The sequence below is a fragment of the Oncorhynchus mykiss genome, chromosome 11, assembly GCF_057628025.1.
Source record: "Oncorhynchus mykiss isolate SJ-2025 chromosome 11, ASM5762802v1, whole genome shotgun sequence".
In the NCBI taxonomy this organism is placed as follows: domain Eukaryota; kingdom Metazoa; phylum Chordata; class Actinopteri; order Salmoniformes; family Salmonidae; genus Oncorhynchus; species Oncorhynchus mykiss.
The window spans coordinates 45,511,470-45,529,409 of record NC_143032.1 but is presented as its reverse complement, the minus strand read 5'-3'; the positions used below and the strand labels follow the sequence as shown (position 1 = coordinate 45,529,409).

Genomic DNA, 17,940 nt, shown 5'->3' with positions numbered 1-17,940 from the left:
CAACAGGTAAGGTAGTGAGAAGTGCCTCTCCAAGCCATTAGAGTTCATAGACTGATTCACAATATGAGAGATCATCAATCTGAATAACCTATACTGTAGGATCTCTGATGAAATCATAGCATCTTAGGTCTAGAGGGTGGCAGCCATAATTATATATTTTTTGGATAATTGTGTAGAGTGAAGATTGATTAATTTCAATTTCAATTTCATGAAACATTTAACTATGTAGGTTGCCAATTTTTACAGTATAATAACTATTATATGTTTAAAATATGATGTTAGGTTTTAAACCATACGGCATGTAGCGCAGCAGTATTAGCAACCTGACATAGGGGATGTGAGGAAATGAATCACACAGTAACAGAGAAAGAGTACAAAATGGTTAATTGAATATATCCACAGTCACTCTGGTATTCAGTACGACATGAACGGCCATGGCATTAAGACTGATTGAACTGCACCAGAGTAAATACCCCTCTGCAAGGCCCCCCTTAGCCTTGTAAATTTGCAAGTTAAGATGTGGTTATATCCTTTTCTCAAAAGTCACTAGAAATGAGCATTTAAAACCAGTTCTTTCCCAACAAACATGTCCCCGCAATATCAGTCTCTCTTACGCCCTTGGGTGTGCCTGTCACTGCCTTGCAGGAAGGGAATTTTTTAGAGGCAGAGAAATGGCGTGACAGCCAATCAACTGTCATTATACAACCTTTGTCCTCTCCCTGGCCAGAGATACAAGTTTAAACCACCCAGAGAGAGAGAGAGAGATATATATAGGGCTGTGGTGTCACGCTCGCTATCCTCAAACTCCCTGTCATAAATCAACCAAGAAGCAGTGTGTATGTAGTTCCACATCTTTGAATGAAAGTGAAACCGAAATTACCAAAAAACAAACAGGTAAACAGCAAAGACCGTGACGCAACCGAGGTGCACACAAACACACACGGAAAAATAATTACCCACAAAACACAGGTGGGAAAAGGCTACCTAAGCATGGTTCTCAATCAGAGACAACGATTGACAGCTGCCTCTGATTGGGAACCATACCAGGCCAAACACATAGAAATAGAAAACATAGAAAAAACACAGAATTCCCACCCCAACTCACGCCCTGACCAAACCAAAATAAAGACATAAAAAGGAACTAAGGTCAGGACGTGACATGTGGTCTCCATTCACTCTCTGAGACAGACCAGTTATCTCCATGTTCAGTTCAGATGTTCTATTGTTAATTTCCAGTTACAGTCAGGGGTCGAACACACACAACCTATATGTATTTAGAATTGATTCTGATTGGTGAGACCAATGTTGAACAGTCCTTACCACAGGTGTTTCCTGCTTAAGTTTATGTCTTTAGATGGGGATGAGCAAGATAGAAGTGTAATCTAATTTGCTCGATGGTAGGGCAGGGGGAGGGCCTTGTAGCCGTTCCGGAAGGGAGAGTAACAATGGACAATTGTGTTCTCTCCGTATAGAGCACAAGAGATGTGATGATAGGATTTTCAGAGTGTTTCCCTCAGATGTCCTTTATTAAAGTCCCCAGGTACAATGAATCCAGCCTCAGACACTCTAGTTGTCTCCAGACACTCTCCCATCATCCTCCACAAACCCACAGCCAACCCACTTCTCTTGGTCTGCGGACAAAGACCTAATTTGAACAAAAAACTCCCAAAAACAATAAAGATAAAGGTTGATCTGTCTTCCATCAGGGAGCAAAAGATGAAGAGTAACAAAACTAATCTCGGAGAACCAGTCAATGTGGAACGGTATATCTGCTTTTGCCAACCTCCTCACAAACCAAACCCAGGCAGTATTCATCCTGTCATATGTGTCAGATGTTAGCTCCCTATGTGCTTAACCCGTCTGTTTTCAGTCACAGAACAGAGGCATGTCACAGAACCCAGAGGGGAAATCTCACATGGTTCTCAAAACTAAGGATAGATTCAGTATGACCTGGTTTCTCCATGTCATGTAGCTTGACAGAGAGCATGGAGATGCATTGGAGTTGAAGTCCCCAGGTAGTACAGGTCACTTAAGCTTACATTTACAGATATTGGATCTTGATTTGATCATTTTGTTTCTTAGAATTTTCCTGTACTGCAGCAAATGCAGATCAGCTTCGGGATTTACATAAATTCAATCAAAACCCAACTAACACATGATTATATTAACTTTAACGTAGCCTACTTTTGGCTAGCCTAACTGCTGATTTAGCAACATTATGGACTAAATGTTCAAAACCTTTTGACGCAGGATTATTTTACTATAGATTCTACATCTGTATGCTATTGGTATGCTTCTTGCTTTTTAGTATTTTCATTTTTGGAGAAAAAAAACGTTCCCGTTTTAAACGGGATATTTTGTCAGGACAAGATGCTAGAATGTGCATATAATTGACAGCTTTGGATAGAAAACACTATAACATTTCCAAAACTGTAAAGATATTGTCTGTGAGTACAACAGAACTGATGTTGCAGGCAAAAGCCTGAGAAAAATCCAATCCGGAAGTGCCCCATATTTTGAAAGCGCTGCGTTCCATTGAGTCCCTATTGAGCTGTGAATGTCCTGTCAACAAGCTTACGCTTTCTACATATTCCCCAAGGTGTCTACAGCATTGTGACGTAGTTTTACGCATTCATGTTGAAGAATAGCTGTAGGCGGCTACATTACGTAAGTGGTCACATGATGGCTCCCAGGGTGACTCTTGCGTAAAATACAGAGGTAGCCATTACTCCAATCGGTACTACTGAAAAACTAAGTGTCCCGACGGATATTTTATCGAATAGATATTAGAAAAGCACCTTGAGGATTGATTATAAACAACGTTTGCCATGTTTCTGTCGATATTATAGAGCTAATTTGGAATGTTTTTTGCCATTTTCGTGACTGCAATTTCCGGGCGATTTCTCAGCCAAACGTAAAGAACAAACGGAGCTATTTCGCCTACAAAAATTGAACTTTGGCTATCTACCTGGGAGTCTCGTGAGTGAAAACATCCGAAGTTTATCAAAGGTAAACAATTTAATTTGATTGCTTTTCTGATTTCCGTGACCAAGTTACCTGCTGCTAGCTGGACAAAATGCTATGCTAGGCTATCGATAAACTTACACAACTGCTTGTCTAGCTTTGGCTGCAAAGCATATTTTGAAAATCTGAGATGACAAGAGTGATTAACAAAAGGCTAAGCTGTATCTCAATATATTTCATATGTGATTTTCATGAATAGGAATATTTTCTAGGGATATTTATGTCCGTTGCGTTATGCTAATTAGTTTCAAGCGATGATTACGCTCCCGCATGCGGGTTTGGGAGTCACAAGAAGATTTATTAACAAAGTTCTGTGGAAAAAACGGAGACAAACAAATACAATTGCAACATTTTCATTAGACAGGAAATGTCCTCATAACCTTTAATCCCAAAGAGTCAGCCTTGGAGACTAACTGTGGCACCAGACAAGGAAAATTATTTGATTTATTTAAGCAGAGAAAATAAATGTTGTTTTTTTTACCTTTATTTAACTAGGCAAGTCAGTTAAGAACAAATTCTTATTTTCAATGACAGCCAGAACGACAGATTTGTATCTTGTCAGGTCAGGGGTTTGAACTTGCAACCTTCTGGTTGCTAGCCCACTGCTCTAACCACTAAGCTTCCCTGCCGCCCTGTTTTGATCCCTCTTCCACAAATGTTATCCGTGATCATGGTAGCACCACTTTAATGTAGACGTGTTTCAAAACATTGTATTCTTATTTACAAGTGATTCCAAAATGACACAATACATTATTCACGATTAATTTCTATTGGACACAAAATAATCTGAAACACAACCAAAACGAACTGCAAATGTCACGTCTGCTCCCGCTCTTCACCCTCATCACACACTCCGGCCATCATCAATTACGCACACCTGTCTTCCCTCGTCCCACATCAGGAATATTGGATTCACCTGGACTCACTCATCACCTGTTTATTACCTCCCCTATATTTGTCAGTTCCCCTGCTCTGTTCCCTGCTGATGCATAATTGTTTTTGTCTTTGTTACCCTTGTGCTGACGCTGTTCCTGTCTCGTTCCATGTCCGTTCCATATTAAATGTTTGACTCCCCGTACCTGCTTCGTCTCACCAGCATCATTCCATGTGACAGCAAAGGCCTCCAAAAATGTTGTAGAGTCATTGCAAGCTAGGAAAATGGGGCCAAATACTAAACATTTGACTTTATTTATAAGAATCTTTAGGGGTGTCAATAATTTCTACCTCTACCATTTTGAGAGAGTAAGTATTACCTGTTAATTAAACAAAATCTCTTTCTCTTAGAAATGGTGTAAGTATAAAATAATATAATTTCTCTTTTGTTTTAGCATGCAATATAGATCAGTATTTTAATTATTTATTTTATACCGTCATTGTTGCTTATCTTTATTAAGGGTTTAAATAATGTTGTACACCGAAAATGTTTTATTTTGACAGAAATCTATTTCATTATGCTCCTTGGTTAGAGGCCACCCATTTCAGCACGCAATATTTTACATTCTATAATAAGGTGAGTGTGCTAATGAAGACACCTGTGATTGGATATAAGCTGGGAGCTAAGTTGTAATGGAGTTTGGCCGAATGTGGTTCAATACTCCAAATCCAATTCACTCTCCCCCAGCAATGGCAATGGATTATTCACCATTAGCCTAGGTGGATGGAATTTACATAGCTAGAAAATAACCAGAAAAACAAAATGGCAGGCAAGAACTTGGGTTACAGCATTGTGTTTTCTACTATGACTGTGACTGTGTAATCCATTAATGATGCCTTTTTGTTGTGTTGCCCTTTTGTTGTTATAATGTTATTATAGTGCAATTGTCTTTGTCTAGTGTGTGTGTTTGTGGCTGTCTGTCTCTGTGTCTGTGACTGTGTCTGTTCATTTATGGGTGAAAGGTCCAGCCAGAAATCAGTGTTAATGCTTTAAATGTCAATTTGCCCCCTCGTATCCCGCTGGCCATTTCTCAGGCCCAAGAGGAGTTGACCTTATCTAAGGTTTGTCAGAATACAAGCTGGGGAAACAAGCTGGAATCAATGCACTTAGGGGGGTCTGGGAGACCTGCCTCAGACACAGATGTCTTATTCAGTCTCTCTCACAACACCCTTAGTTAGCCCCACAGACCTTTCCATCTCTGGGTAGGGTCATTGACTGAGCGACACGATATGCCTCCACATCCAGCACTCATGAGAGACTGAGCTCAGCTGTCAGTCAAATGATTGCCTGTCTCAGCTGAGGGAGAGGGAGAAAATAGAGGACATGAAGAGAGAAACAGGGGGAACTGAGGTAAGGAGAAGGGGAGAGAGAGAGAGAGAGAGAGAGAGAGAGAGAGGCAATGAGAGAATAGTAGAGACAGAACTGGTAGTGAACAAAGCCAACAAAGGAGGAACAACAGAGATACACACTCAAAGTTTTAGTTTAGACAGAGTACAGGAACTGGTGATGTAATTACAAGCCTGCGAACCAAAGAGAGAAATAAAAGCTCAAAAACATATGGGAGAATCGGGCCAAAACTGATCCTGAACCCGTTTGTTCCAGTTGTGGTGTTATTATATTTAGCTTCCCTGCTTCCCTCTCTGTTCGTGTGCACTTATTCGCCTGGTTTACCTTTCCTGTGGAGGAGTCGCCAGGATCGAGTGGTTATCAAGCTTAATTGTGCGGACATACTTGGACTGTGCTGTCACCCCGGCCTCTACAGCAGGCAGGGGCGGCCCCACTGGCTCACCGCCAAGCAGCACAAAGAGAGACACATTCCCAAATCCCAGGTGACAGTTGCACTTACAACAGGATTTACCCTGGGTGTTTAGCGAGCACCAACAGCCTAAACACTACAAGCAAATGTTCAGGTCGAAGAGGCAAATACTTATTCATTCTGGGTGGTCGGTTATGGGGCCAAAACCATACTATTCATAATTGTTCAGCGCAGCTGTAAGAGTGTACTTCATCACCAATAAGAAAGTAGACAGGTTGGCAAAGGGGAATATGGCAAGAGAGAACAAGCAAGAGAAGACAGAATACTCTATCATATAGTGCTGGGAAAGATTTAGCAACTTTTACTTATTAATCATTAATTTGTCCACAAACCAAATGGATATACCTCAAACAAGCAGAATATTCTATGTTCCGAGGCCAGTTTTTTTCTGTTGAACATTTATCTAAAGGTGTAACTAGTTGTATTTCTACTTGAGGAGTAAAATGTAATTCAAGTAACAGTACTTCTACAGATTAACTATCTAAAGACTATCAGTAACATTTCAACTAACTGTCTACTAACCCTAACCCTAAACTTAACCCATACCCTAACCCTAACCTTTACCCTAACCCTAATTCTAAACCTAACCGTAACCTTAGCAAGCAGTTGTTAATCAACAGATAGTTTGTTGATAGTATGACCATCTGTACAGACTTGTACTTTGTGCACTACATCATCACACAACAACAAGTCATTTTGGTGAAAACACACCACAGCTGGGAAAATATGAGGATTTTAGAATATTTGTATGATGATCTGTTGCCAATTGGATAGAAACCTAGCTACTGACAAGCAAAAATGTAGCTAACAATATTACAGAGCTAGCATAAACATGGTATGCATAAATGGTGCACGCTGTAGAAATTCCTCATTGTAGGTTCGGAGCTCTCCACATCAGCTGCACCACATCTTCTTCCAGGACTACCACCGTACCCTGTTCCAGGTGAACCTTACTTATCTCCAGGACAAAGCATGCCTTATCCATTAGAAGCAGCTCCAGGCTTAGGCGTACCCTATCCCAAGCGGGAGGTGATGGTCGAGAGTATGGAGCCGCAGCTGCTAGTCTAGGGTATGAAGTCACAGGTGCTGTAGTAGGCTGTGGAAGGAAGGGAGCTGAAGCGGGGTGCAGAACCATGGGTGCTAGAGCAGGGTGTGGAATCATGGACTCTGAACCAGGGTGCGGTACCACAGACGCTGGAGCTGGATGCGGAATCACAGGAGCTGGAGCCGCAGGTGCCGGTCCAGGGTATGGAGCCACAGGTGCTGGTCCAGGGTATGGAGCAGGTTGTGGAAGCAAGGGCGCTGGACCAGGACGCAGAACCACAGGAGCTGTATCTGCATGTGGCACCACGGGAGCTGGGTATGGGACCACGGGAGCTGGAGCTGGCTGAGGTAGCCTGGGTGTTGGTGATGAGTGCCTCTTGTAGGCAGGGAGAAGAGGATGTTGAGTCTTCAAAGGCTCTACCTCTTTCCCCTAGGTTGGTGTGTTGTGGTTGTGCCTGGGACAGACACAAAGCTGTCACATGATTCATCAGACTGCTGGTGAGGGGCTTTTCTTAGCTAAGTCATCGGGCTTCTGGCTGCATCAACACCTTCATCCTTTTCTTTGAATGGTGCTGTAGATTACTGAGAAATGTTGTCTTCCATTGTGTAAAGACACAAAAAACGATTAACCCTCTACACAACAAAAAACCATAGAGTATTTAAATTGTAGTAAATTGGAATAAATTACTCACTCGAAATGCACCAATTATAATATAATATACTTAAAATACTTCCTCAATGCTCTGCCTGTGTGTCCAACATTGTAATAGCTACTCAGTTGGTGAAGATGGTCAACCCTGCCCATTGTCTTGTTGTTATCCTTTACAAGCTCTGCAACAGATAAAAGATCCTTCTTCTTTTAAAAACAACTCCAAAACCCCTGCCACTGTCACTTTAGGCCCAGACTGTGTGGTACAAGAAAAAAAAATACTCAATTGTTTATTTGAGTAAAAGTAAAGATAACTTAACAGAAAATGACTCAAATGAAAGGGAAAGTTACCCAGTAAAATCCTACTTGAGTGAAAGTTTTAAATGTACTTAAGTACAGTGGTAGAAAAAGTACTCAATAGTCATACTTGAGTAAAAGTGCAAAGTAAAAGTAAATGCTATTAAGCAAACCAGCCAGCATGATTTTCATATTATTTCTAATTACGGACAGACAGGGGCACACTCCAACACTTAGACATAATTTACAAACACAGTATTTGTGTCCGGCAGATTAGAGGCAGTAGGGGTGACAAAGTGTCATATATTGATAGGTGCCATAATTCTGTCCTACTTGAACATTCTAAATGTAACGAATACTTTTACAGTGGTTGCTCAACTAAAGGTTTTGAGATTATACTGGGGGTTTTAGAGGTAATTTGTGGTTAGGTACGGTACCCTGCGTCACTGCTTAACTGCTCAAGACCAGCGCAAGGGGGAGATAAAGCACCAATTATAGTTTGGGTCCCAAGGTGCTAATGTGTCTCTAACTGACAATGAATGGGCAACATAAACCAAATAGAAACTGATCATTGTTCAATAATTCAAAGTGTAATTTCAATGACTGAAGGATGAAGAAGGTGATAGAATTTAGAACAATAGTGTAAGAATTGCTATTCCTCTGTCCTGCACACGCACACCCTGAAAAATACACTTATTTTTTGTTTCTACTCGTCAGTATTACTTACGAAAACTGTTGTTACACTAAGGTTTTATTCAAAGAGAAACTAAAATGTTCAATTATATTCCATGATATTCTTAAGAAATATGTGTTGACTGAATATAAGCAAGTGATGTCTGCTAAATAATCACATTGATGGCGCAGTCATGTGGCCTCGGCACCTACATGAGCTGAGTGACTCACTCATTCATGGCTTTGGATCAAACTAAATAAGTACCGACATTCTTTCCGATAGTCTTAAATAAAGAAATGTTTTGGTAATCCTGACCTGGACACTATGTATAATTATAGCCCATCATGGGCTATTAGCAGGACAATAGACTCTTGCCAACACTTCTCTGTGTTGATACTTTGTGCAAGGCAATTGATCAGCATTAAAAACTTTGTGGAAGGGGCCTCCCGAGTGACGCAGCGGTCTAAGACAATACATTGCAGTGCAAACTGCATTGCTACAGATGCTGGTTCGATACCCATGCCAGCCGCCACCGAGAGACCCATGAGGCGACGGTGGGTATTTGGTTTCTCTCCCTCTAAAATCAGAAATAATTCTAAATAACAAACTGGCTTTATTTACAAATTAGTAAGAATGTCTCACCCCATGTTAAAAAATTGCCTTTTTCTCGCTCACTTTAGGATATTTGAAAACAAAATCATCTCCAAAATATAGTTATTTTTTTAAACAAAGTGATTATTATTATTATATAAAAGCCCCATAGATATTCTCACATATCAGATTTGCCCTAATGAAAAAGGCCCATAGATATTTATTTAGAATCCTCCAATCCTCTAAATGTAATTATTGGCTGAGAGTCACATCATTGAAAAATATATTTTTAGATATACTGAAGACCTACCGTAGGCGACATGAGTCTCACTCGTGTTGAGTAATGTGCTCTTAAAAGTGCTGTAGGTCTTATTTATTTAAAAATAATATTGAAGTTAAAAGCAATAGGATTTGAAGCAATAGCCTACTGGCGTGTGGTCACTTATTTCAGCACCGTTTCACACTGCTCTGAGACAGGCATGGGGACTGGTCTTGATGAGACAATGAGCTTTTTATTTTCACTGAATCTCCATTTGAGTATTGGTTAGACTACATTTAGGGTGTGGAAATGTTATGCTCTTAGTACTGTAGCCTACTGTTGACCATCACGTTGTACAGCGCCGTATTTTGCTAATGGAAACCCTGAGGGTTTAGTTTTTCAATTTTCTTGGAATAGAAACACCATAATATTAATTAAATAATTAATTAAACCACATTTCTTAAAATCAATCCCATATAATATCAATCCCAATATTGAAGACTATCAAATGTTTCTCAAAGATGCCCTCTGGTGGTCAAACTAGAACTAACTAGCTTTAATGGTAACAATGGCTGATAATTAAATAACGTCCCATAGAATTCTGCTGCAGCCCGCAAGGTGTGCTGCAGTATGACGCAACCTTTACAGGAAAACCACTGTAGGTGTCAGGGAAAATGGATGGAGTAAAAAGTATATTATTTTCTTTAGGAATATAGTGGAGTAAAAGTAAAAGTTGTCAAACATATCAATAGTAAAGTAAAGTACAAATACTCTAAAAAGTGACTTAAATAGAACTTAAAAGTATTTTTACTTAAAACCTCTTTGGGGTAGTTGGGACACTACCGTCCCATCTGGCCAACATACGGTGAAATTGCAGACCGCGAAATTCAAATTACAAAAATCGTAATATTAAACATTCATAAAAATACAAGTTTCATACATCATTTAAAGCGTACCTTCTTGTTAATCAAATCAAATCAAATTGTATTTGTCACATACACAAGGTTGGCAGATGTTAATGCGAGTGTAGCGAAGTTCCGACAATGCAGTAATAACCAACGAGTAATCTAATCTAACAATTTCACAACAGCTACCTTATACACATAAGTGTAAAGGGATGAAGAATATGTACATAAAGATATATGAATGAGTGATGGTACAGAACGCATAGGCAAGATGCAGTAGATGGTATCGAGTACAGTATATACATATGAGATGAGTAATGTAGGGTATGTAAACATTATATTAAGTAGCATTGTTTAAAGTGGCAAGTGATAAAAACATTTTACATAAATTTTTCCATTATTAAAGTGGCTGGAGTTGAGTCAGTATGTTGGCAGTGTAACGGATGTGAAATAGCTAGCTAGTTAGCGGTGGTGCGCACTAAATAGCGTTTCAATCGGTGACGTCACTTGCTCTGAGACCTTGAAATAGTGGTTCCCCTTGCTCTGCAAGGGCCGCGGTTTTTGTGGAGCGATGGGTAACGATGCTTCGTGGGTGACTGTTGTTGATGTGTGCAGAGGGTCCCTGGTTCGTGCCCGGGTATGGGAGAGGGGACGGTCTAAAGTTATACTGTTACAGCAGCAGCCACTCAATGTTAGTGGTGGCTGTTTAACAGTCTGATGGCCTTGAGATAGAAGCTGTTTTTCAGTCTCTCGGTCCCAGCTTTGATGCACCTGTATTGACCTCGCCTTCTGGATGATAGCGGGTTGAACAGGCAGTGGCTCGGGTGGTTGTTGTCCTTGATGATCTTTATGGCCTTCCTGTGACATCCGGTGGTGTAGGGGTCCTGGAGGGCAGGTAGTTTGCCCCTGGTGATGCGTTGTGCAGTCCTCACTACCCTCTGGAGAGCCTTACAGTTGTGGGCGGAGCAGTTGCCGCACCAGGCGGTGATACAGCCTGACAGGATGCTCTCGATTGTGCATCTGTAAAAGTTTGAGTGCTTTTGGTGACAAGCCACATTTCTTCAGCCTCCTGAGGTTGAATAGGCGCTGCTGCGCCTTCTTCACCACGCTGTCTGTGTGGGTTGACCAATTCAGTTTGTCCGTGATGTGTATGCCGAGGAACTTAAAACTTTCTACCCTCTCCACTGCTGTCCCGTCGATGTGGATGGGGGGTGCTCCCTCTGCTGTTTCCTGAAGTCCACGATCATCTCCTTTGTTTTGTTGTCAGATTTCAAAAAGGCTTTACGGCGAAAGCACACCATGCGATTATCTGAGGACAGCGCCCCGCCCACAAAAGCATTACATATATATTCCAACCAAGCAGAGACGTCTCGAAAGTCAGAAATAGCGATAAAATAAATCACTTACCTTTGAAGATCTTCATCTGGTTGCAATCACAAGGGTCTCAGCTACATAACAAATGGTCCTTTTGTTCAATAAAGTCCTTCTTTATATCCCAAAAAAGAAAAAAGGCGTGCTTGACTCAGTAATCCACTGGTTTCCCTCGTTCAAAATGCATACAAATGAATCCCGTAACTTACCAATAAAACCTTGTCCAAACAAGTCAAACAACGTTTCTAATCAATCCTCAGGTACCCTAATATGAAAATAAATGATACTATTCTCTGTCTTAAATTGTATGTTCATTACCGGCGATAAATAACTAAGTGCGCTCTCTCATCCACGCGCGTGAAAGCACTACAGCCAAAATGGGAGCCACTTACAAATTCTAGCAAATTTTTCAAAACACAAGCCTGAAACTCTTTCTAAAGACTGTTGACATCTAGTGAAAGCCCTAGGAACTGCAATCTGGGAGGTATTCCTTTTATATTACCATAGAGAGCCATGGTAATCAGTGGTGAGCTCAAAAAAACATTTTCTGGATGGATTCTCCTCGAGTTTTCACTTGCCATATCAGGTCTGTTATACTCACAGACATTATTTTAACAGTTTGAGAAACTTTAGAGTGTTCCAATACTACCAATTATATGCATATCCTAGCTTCTGGGCCTGAGTAACAGAAAGTTTACTTTGGGAACCTCATTCATCCAAACTTCCAAATACTGCCCCCTACCCCAAAGAAGTTTTAAGTACTTTACACCGCTGGGTACAAAGGTGAATAGTAGAACTTGGGGCAGACACGTCCATGGAAACGTAAGCTCCCCTCTAGGGTGTGCTCTCCCTCATCCTCCTCCTTTCCCTCTGCTTCCTCCTATTCACTCTCCTCATCCTCTCTCCCTCCACTATTCTCGTCTCGCTCCACTCCTTTCTGGTCGCTCCACATCTCTATCCCTTCAATCATCTCTAACTCCTCTTCCTCCCTGTCTTTTGCTGCGGAGCCCTGACTCTCCACATCACTTCCCTCACTTTCACTGACCTAGAGGAACAGAGTAACAGAGGGAGAGGAGAGGCGCAACAACTGGGACACAATTGTGGTCTGGAACATAATCTCGCTCTCTCCCTCTCAAACGGTCTCTTTCTTCCTTCCTCTGTTTATTTTTCTGAACCATGCACATACTCTCTTCCTCGTTTCCATAATAAATTGTGTGATACAGTTGCACACCTGCCATTCCTCTCTCTCTCTCTCTCTCTCTCTCTCTCTCTCTCAACTCGCTTTCTTCCCTGACAGACAAACTGGCGAGTTTGCCAATGTTGGCTGATTAGTTACGAAGCTGGGACAGTTTCCAAATGAATTGCATCAGTAGAAACAGGACAAAACAAGCAACTTGTTAGCTGGCTATGTAAACAAATATCCAACTCATTATCATATGACCTCCACTGTGCAGACATCTACCCTAACATGACAGCTAAGCTGTCAAATAGTAGGAAAACGAGACAATGTATAGCCTATGAATATCTGCACCTAGCAAACATGACAAACCATAACCTAAACCCAACAGATGAACACAAATTACTCTAACCTTCATTTCAGTGTCTGGTTAGCTGGTTGTCTGTATGCCTAGGTAGTGAAAGTGACAGCTGAGGTTGACGCTTTGTGAGCGCAGCCCAAATTGACCACTACACACAACTTTTTTTGCCTTACAGACTGACTAGCTAGCTAGCTATAGCAAGCAGCTTGGGCAGTTTCCATGTGAATTACATTGGTAGAAACAAGACAAAACAACCAACTACCCTTATGAAAAAAAGATTGCAGTCAGAGTGCAGTATAACTGCAGTTAGAATGCAGTATAACTGCAATATGCTGCAAATACTCCATCCAAAATAACACTTTTTTCTGCAATAATTTTGCAGTGTAACCGCAGTTATCATTTTTTTAAGGGTAGTTAGCTGACTATATACAGCTAAACACTGCAACTGCAGTATTTCCATGAGACAGAGATAAATCAGCCCCACTGCTGCTCTCCTGTACAAACCAAATGATCATGACAGGACTTGCTAATCTGATAGCTATTCCCCAAGTTTCACATCATTAAATATCGACAACACCAAACATTTATCTGTTTATCTTATTTCACTCATCTCGTATGTAATGCTTTTCAAAGTGCAAGGGGGTGTCCGAATCCATATCCCCAACCAACAAAGATGCAGCCTCTTTCAGAGTGAAAAATTGTGACTGCTTTGGCGCTATCATTTTGAGTCATGATGTGATTTTTTTTTTTTTAAGTCAACTGACAGCATATCCTGTTCCTGGTTGATTTCATACAACAAGTTTTTTGAAAGTAAATTTTGCAATATTGACAGATATTATTGTTAGAAATACTAATTTAAAGAAAGGCCTTCAACAGCCGGTATGCGTTCTAAAGAGTTTTAAAAAAAAAGGATGTGACAAGGTTGGCTAGCTCTAGCTCATTAGCTACCTTCTCTAGATGCCGCTACCGGTTTTGTTGTGAAGCTATTACTTAACGGGCCCGGTGGGCTTCCATCCCGTTGACGCTGACCTTCTTTCTGTTGTTGTTTAGCTTCTTTTTATCAATACTGAGCTTATTCCTGGAGCCACTGAGCTGCTAGGTGTTGCCACTCTATGTCAACGCTATGATCTTGCTCTAGCTGATGTTGTATGGAAATAGTACTCAATGAGCCTTGTTCTCTCCTCCAGCATAGCTGCTTGGAGGTCGGAAAAGTCTGGTAAGCGGCCCAGCGATGAGCGGGCACTATATCTGGAGCTGGTAGCACTAATCTTTGATCAACTACTCCTTTGTCCTAATGAGTGGGATGCCTGTGTTGCGGCTAGGTGATGTTCCTGTTGAGGGAGATATTCAACAATGTAATCAGCCAGGTGAGCTGGGAATGTCTCGCTCTTTGCATACAGGACTGCACGGATAGGTCAGGTGCGTCCGTATGTGCTGAATCTATATCTTTGGGTGGTTTGCTCAATCCGGCCCGAAGGAATATGAAGTAGGGGGGCGGTGCCTCTATTATTAAAACACTGATTGAGTAGGTGAAGTTATGGAGATTGTCCTCCTATTGAAGAGACAGTTCCTCAGTTTAGGATTATATATTGTTGATTTGATTTTGCTTTGAGTTAAATGTAATTACGTCTTTCCACCCCTGGATAGTTTTAAACATCAGTGTGATCTCCCGGTGTGTTCATGAAACAGTGAAAGGAACAGCACAGAGACAGTGTCAAGAAGCAGTGTTGTAAAATGCTTAAGAAAAAATACTGTAAAGTACTCCTTAACCTCTTGCGACGAGCAAACCTGTATCCGGGAGCGTAATCATAGCCTCAAATGCATTAGCATAACGCAGCGGAAATAAATACCCCTAGAAACTTTTCCTATTCATGAAAATCGCAAATGAAATGAAATAGATATATTCAAACACAAGCTTAGCCTTTTGTTAACAACACTATCGTCTCAGATTTTCAAAATATGCGTTACAGCCAACGCTAGACAAGCATTTGTGTAAGTTTATCATGGCATAATACTATGCTAGGAAATAAGAAAATAAGAAAAGCAACCAAATTAAATCATTTACCTTTGAAGAACTTCAGATGCTTTCACTCAGGAGACTCCCAGTTAGATAGCAAATGTTCCTTTTTTCCAAAAATATTATTTTTGTAGGCGAAATAGCTCCCGTTTCTTCATCATGCTTGGCTGAGAAATCGACCAAAAAATGCTGCAACTATAAGCCAAACTTTTTTCAAAATGTGCTCCATAATATCGACAGAAACACGGCAAACATTGTTTAGGATCCATCCTCAAGGTGTTTTTATCATATATATTCGATAATATATCCGTAGAAGAAATTGGTTTCTCATAAGAAGCGATTGGAAAAATGGCTACCTCAGTATTTTACGCGAGATTTTCTGCGGGAGACACCATGTGACCATATGCTATATATGGTCCCTTACAGCCATTCCTCAATGGAAATGCCTAGATTTTGGGGACACCTTGGGGAATACGTGGAAAACCTAAGCTCATTCGTAGCTCATTCACAGCCATATAAGGAGTCATTGGCATGAGGCAGTTTTGGTAGTTTGCTATTTACAACTTTTACTTTTACTTCACTACATTCCTAAAGAAAAGTATGTACTTTTTATTCCATACATTTTCCATGACACTCAAAAGCACTAATTACATTTTGAAGGCTTAACAGCACAGGACAAGGTTCCAATTCGAACACTTATCAAGAGAATATACCTGGTCATCCTACTGCCTCTGATCTAGCGGACTCACTAAACACGAATACTTCATCGGTAAATTATGTCTAAGTGTTGGCGTGTACCACTGGCTATCCGTAAATAAACAAAAACAAGAATATTGTGCCGTCTGGTTTGCCTAATGTAAGGAATTTGAGGTTATTTATACTTTTTTTTACTGTTGATATTTAAGTATATTTTAGCAATTACATTTAGTGTTGATACCTAAGTATGTTTAAAATACTTTGACTTTTACTGAAGTAATATTTTATTGGGTGACTTTCACTTTTACTTGAGCAATTTTCTATTACAGTATCTTTACATCAAGTGTTACAATTGTGTACTTTTTCCACCACCGTCAAGGACTTGCTCAGAATTTATTTCCCAGAGCATCCACTGCAGCATTCTAATTTGTCATGACAACATCAATATTGAAGTCGACATAAACCATATACGTATTTTCAGTTCATTATGAAATCCAGCGAGATCTTGCTGGATATCATCCATGTTTAAACATATGTTGCTTTGGCTTTTCCAGTTGTATAGTGGTATTTTGTTGCCTTAGATGTTAGAGTCGTGTAGATGGATATAAATTGCACAGCCTAATAATGCTGCAAATACTCTGAACTAGGTCTTAATCCATTTTTCAAAATGTCAGTGCTTTGGTGGCAAAGCGTTAAAAGTTTTCTGACAGTTGGTTAGCAATGGAGATAATTTCTCACCGTTACTTATTAGACATAATTAATTTGATGGCATGAAGGCAAGTGTCCACAAAGACCGTGAGATGCTTGGCAACAGATGACTCGAATGCAGAACTAGGCAGAGCTTGAGAGTGGACTGTTTGTCAGGTTTTGAACAAAAACCCAGGGATTGGTGGAGGGTTGTAGATTGTCTTGAAGACAGATTAATTTCTTACTGAGCTGTATTTGCTAGATTCTATCTGGAAGAGGTAGAGGTCCAAGCTAACAAGGTCTTGGTGCTGGGTGCGCTAAGATAGTTGGTACAATTCCCGTAAGGGTCACTTGTACTGAACAACCAACATCTTTGGATAGGAATGTCTTCCAAATTACCATATAAAGCACTGAAGGTGTTTGGACCTTACTGTTTTTATTTATTTGTTGTTGAATTTTAACAGTGGATGAGCGGGTATAATTTTCTTTAACTTTCCAACAGTGTCACCCTATTTCTCTGACCTTATCTCCTCCTCATCCCTCTAACCTGCTGTGTTTACTTACTCTTTGAAGGTCTTTCTTAGAACACCTCAATGATGTTAAGTGCACCAGTTGTGGATCAGACACTCTAGTTCTGGCACAGATTAAAATTCATTTCACACACCTCCTACATGCTCACTCTCTGAGTTTAAGATTACTCTCTCAGAGCACTCCTCACAATGCTATTTGGCCAGGGAGCTGAGGGCTCTTCACATCTCCCCTGAATCCCAGGCATACAGCCCTCTAGTGTCTCCATCTCTCCCATGGATGCTTTGCTTCTTACATGACTCCATTAGCCCCAGCGCTCTAAGATGCCTTTTCAACAGTCACCATGCACATTGTGCCTCTGAACAGCTCCTAATCCCACTTCAATACGTATGTCCTTTCAATACACTGCTCTTAATCCCTCATTCACCACTAAATGTGTCATCATGTCCCTCAGTGGGGATCTACATGCCACTCAAAATACAGCAACAGGGAAGCTGAGGAAGCTGTACAGTACTTTCAGAAAGTATTCAAAGACCCCTTGACTTTTTCCACATTTTGCTAAATTACAGCCTCATTTAAAATTATGAATAAAAAAAAAACTCAGCAATCTACACATATTGACAAATCAAAAACAGGTTTTTAGAATATTTTGCAAATCTATTAAAAATAAAAACAGAAATACCTTATTTACATAAGTAATTGCTATAAGACTCGAAATTGAGCTCAGGTGCAACGTGTTTCCATTGATCGTCCTTGAGATGTTTCTACAACGTGATTGGAGTCCACCAGTGGTAAATCCAGTTGATTGGACATGCTTTTGAAAGGCACACACTTGTCTATATAAGGTCCCACAGTTTACAGTGCATTTCAGAGAAAAAAACAAGCCATGAGGTTGAAGTAATTGCCTGAGC

At 40.5% G+C, this 17,940-nt stretch overlaps 1 protein-coding gene and 1 long non-coding RNA gene across 5 annotated transcripts in view; one reads left to right on the top strand and one right to left on the bottom strand.

Annotated features, from left to right (window-relative positions):
- The window catches only part of edil3a (EGF-like repeats and discoidin I-like domains 3a), a 260,282-nt gene that overhangs the window by 128,518 nt on the left and 113,824 nt on the right, over positions 1-17,940 (top strand). The gene's annotated exons all lie outside the window — the stretch shown is intronic.
- LOC149979594 (uncharacterized) overlaps positions 11,382-17,940 on the bottom strand; it is an 88,086-nt gene continuing 81,527 nt past the window's right edge. Inside the window, exon 3 of the long non-coding RNA XR_016484495.1 lies at positions 11,382-11,442. This is a non-coding gene — a long non-coding RNA (uncharacterized LOC149979594). The remainder of the gene's footprint in view (positions 11,443-17,940) is intronic.